This window comes from Alosa alosa, chromosome 9 (genome assembly GCF_017589495.1).
Source record: "Alosa alosa isolate M-15738 ecotype Scorff River chromosome 9, AALO_Geno_1.1, whole genome shotgun sequence".
NCBI classification, from domain to species: domain Eukaryota; kingdom Metazoa; phylum Chordata; class Actinopteri; order Clupeiformes; family Clupeidae; genus Alosa; species Alosa alosa.
Window position 1 is genome coordinate 19,670,411 of NC_063197.1, and position 4,371 is coordinate 19,674,781.

Genomic DNA, 4,371 nt, shown 5'->3' on the forward strand with positions numbered 1-4,371 from the left:
TGAGGTTGTGTACATTTCCACATTTCCATATTTCTCTGTAAATTTCTGCCCTAAGAAGCAAGACCTTGAGGACTGTATCGTAATGCCATTGATCAGTTGACAACTGCAAGGCCTACACACAGCTTTCTGGCACATAATTCATATATACTCCCTTACAAAAAAGAGCTACTATAGAAAACTATAGTGTTGCTATAGTTCTTTTTCAAAAGGGCTCTGTGGCCAGACAGGTCACTCATTTGTGTGAGTCAATGCAGTTGAAACAGATGCTGTTGATGAATTTGCAAATGTACCCATTCACAGTCCAAAGACTATCCTTCCGCGGGGAAGAGGCGTCCTTGTTGAGTGAATATCCTTATTGACACGCGACAACTTTGCCTCAAGTGAAGCTGGCAAGGAGGGAACGAATCGAGTCTTAGGCAGAGAAGTAGAAATGCAGTCCCAGACGGACCTGCCTTGTACGCTCACGTAGCCATGACATTTTCTTATTGGTTGGAGTTGAATAATTTGAGCCCTGTATTCCCAGTACTGCGTCAGTGAAACTAATTGTGCTTGCAAATTACCCTAGTATCATTCATGAGGCTCATCTTAAAGTCCCAAATGAGAGAAGAAGCCCTTTATTGGGCAAGCTGAAAATCTGTGGCATAGTGCCTTATCCGACTGCACCTTCAGTCCCACATGAGGTGGATCAGTGAGATTCCATTCCCACAGTCATTTCTGTGAAAGTGACTTTCATCTTCTGATGATCCTCATTTCTACCAGAGAGACTCAGGAGGCAGAAACAAAATTAAAGATTTAATCCCGAATAGGACCCATAGCCATGAAGATAATTGATCAAAGACAAGGATGACAGTCTTTGGAGAAGTAAAGTTTTTTGGCATAGGTCCCCATCCACAAAAACATCTCAGATCCTGCCGACTCGAGAAATAGAGGAGCTTACACCCTGGATCAACACAGGGACGAACTGGTGGCTTTGGGGTGGAGGAAGGAACATAACATTCGACATACTGAAAGCACCATAGAAAGAGACACAACAGTTTTAAGATAAGTGTATGAATGGATTGTGTAGACTTTTTTTTTTTTTTTGAAAAATACTTTGACCTTTTTCTTGTTGGGTTGTCTGGGTTTTTATGAATTGAAAGAGTAATATTGTGGCATTGATCTCTGGCCCACCTAAACTACATAGGTCACTGTAATGGGGCTAAAGATGACAATGCTTCTAGAAGCCTACAGCTGGAGATGACCAACTGTCATTCTGGGATGGTCCAGAGCAAGGTCGTAGCTATAGAGTCACCAAATGTCCTATACAAATTCATGACCAGATGTCATTATGTTTATATGTTTTCTTTTAAAAAAAATAGCAATAGTGTTCCATAGCCCTGTTCTTCCCATCTTTGTGTTATTATATATAATGGCATAGATTTGGGATGAATAAATTACAACCATAACTATATAATGATTTGAACAAAAATGCATTGCTATAGAAAAATAAGTTTGGCCAGATTACCATGGTTCAATGTGATCATGTACACAGTAAAGCCAAAAATAACTGCAACCTAGACTAAGCTATGACACGTTTTAACTGTATAAGTTGTTATTCTTATTTCCACTGCTCTTTTCCTCACTCAACTATGCCACCTTATATCGCTGCCCAATTGTCATAATCTTGCGCACTCTCTGTCTCTCTTTTTCTACACTACTCTGAAGGCACCAAAGTGAAAACCCTGAAGGCCCTGTAGTAATTTGCAGACTGACTTGCTTTCACTAAAATGTTTGTTCCGTCTTCATGCAATTAAGGCCTTGTTTGGTAATATATTAGCAATATATTATTTGTCTCCACAATTCCAGCTCCAGCGCAGAGAGAGACTATAGATGTTATTGTTAGCCTTTAAGACAGACATGCAGGGCATTACCCCATCCATAGCACACATTGCCTGCATGAAAACATTTACTGACATGGGACCTGGACATCGCTGTAGGTTAGCCTATCCATGAATAAACCTGACTATTAGATTTTGGATTGTTTTTTCTCAGAAATGCCAACACCCAAGGCCACCTGTAAGTGTGTGTGTGTGTGTGTGTGTGTGTGTGTGTGTTAGTTATGACGGAAACAATTATTCCGAATCTAGATAGTTAGGCCTATTCAAATACATAACGGGCAGTCGTGGCCTACTGGTTAGCGCTTCGGACTTGTAACCAGAGGGTTGCCGGTTTGAACCCTGACCAGTAGGCACGGCTGAAGTGCCCTTGAGCAAGGCACCTATCCCCTCACTGCTCCCCGAGTGCCGCTGTTGTTGCAGGCAGCTCACTGCGCCGGGATTAGTGTGTGCTTCACCTCACTGTGTGTTGAGTGTGTTTCACTAATTCACGGATTGGGATAAATGCAGAGACCAAATTTCCCTCACGGGATCAAAATAGTATATATACTTATACTTAATGCCCCACCTTGATTAGAACCTTGTTATGGGAGACCATTTTTACATTGTGTTTGTTAAAAATGACTATCGGCCGATATATCAGGTATCAGTTTTTGAAAAACTCAAATATCGAAATCGGTATTGGCCTTCAAAATCCAATATTGGTCAGACTCTATAGGAGATGGAGACAAATTGGCACACACACACACGCATGCAGACACACACGCATGCATGCACACATACACACATCCACACAACCAGACACACACACATGCATAAACACACACACAGACACACACTGTAAAAAATAACAGCTTGATTCAACTTAACATTTAAGTTACTCTGCTGCCTCAAAATGATAAGTACAATTGACTTAGATTTGCAAATTATTTCAACTCATTGTTTAAGTTGAGTTAAGTTGATACAACTTAAATATATTTGTTGTCTTAAATGTATACAGTAGTACAATTGAATTAGATTTGTAAGTCATTTCAACTCATTGATTTAAGTTGTGTTAAGTTGATCCAACTTAATTATGTATGTTGTCTCAACTTGACAAATTAAGTGTAAAAAAAAATATGACTCATTAAATGCATTGTGCTGACTAATATTAATAAGCAAATTTAACATATGCATGTAAGTTCAATTAAGCTTTTCACATAACTTCTCAAGTTAATATTATATAAAAATATGAATTCTTTTAACTTATTACTTTAGTTATAGTCAAGAGTATAAATAAACCACTTTAAGTAAAACCATTTATTCAGTTACACAATTATTACATATAACACAGGACAGAATACACATCATATTTAAGTAAAACACATGTTTAAAAGTAAAAAACACATGTATAAGAGTAAAATGCATGCTTCTGAGGGTGAGGTTTATACAGTGTTCCTGTACAATAAGCAAATTTAAGCGTAACTTCTCAAGTTAATATTATATACAAATATGAATTCTTTTAAACTTATTACTTTAGTTTTAGTCAAGATTAAACCACTAAATACAGTAAAACCATGTATTTAGTTAGACAATCAGTACATATAACACAGGACAGCATACATCATATTTAAGTAACACACATGTTTAAAAGTAACACATGTATAAAATGCATCCTTCTGAGCTTCTGAGTGTAAAATGCTTCTGAGGGCAAGGTGTAGTATACATACAGTGTTCCTAAGGGGCATATTTTTTCAAACCATTAACTTTGTAATTTTTAAACAATTAACTTTCTGAGGCCCGGAGAAACACCGTTGCCCTAATTATACCATGCCCCAGCTGAAGCAACAGGCAGGCAAGTGTGTACATGCCATAGCAGGCCTTCACATCCTCTCCCTGCCTGATTCAGCAGCAGGCAGCAGGAGGGAGTGAGTAAGGAGAGAGAGTGAGCTGAAAGGTATTGTGCACATGAAGTGAGAGAGAATGTGTGTGTGTGTGTGAGTATGTTTGAGTGAGTGAAGCAAGTGTGAGAGTAAGTGTGGAGTGAGCGGTGTGTGGGAGAAGGTGAAGTAGAGTGAGAGAGAGTGAGCTGGCTGGCGTGTATAGTGAGAGAGAGAATGTGTGTGTGTGTGTGTGGAGTATGTTTGAGTGAGTGAGCAAGTGTGAGTAAGTGTGAGTGGCAGGAGTGTGTGTGGGAGGTGAAGGCGTCGTGCATGCATGAGTGAGAGGAATGTGTGAGTGTGAGATAGTGTGTGTGTATGTTAGGTGTGAGAGTTTGAGTGAGTGAGCAAGCGTGTGTGGAGTGGGAGTGAGTGTGAGTAAGGTGAGTGGCGTGGGTGCATCAGTGAGAGAGAGAATGTGTGTGTGAGTGTGTGGAGTGAGGTGAGTGAGTGTGTGTGTGTGCGAGGCGTCGTGTGTGAGAGAGACAAACAGAGAGGGGAAAGACTGGTTCAAAGGTCAGCTGGCAGTGTAGATCTGCTCCTCTCTGCTGACCAGGAAATGCATAAACGCCACCTTG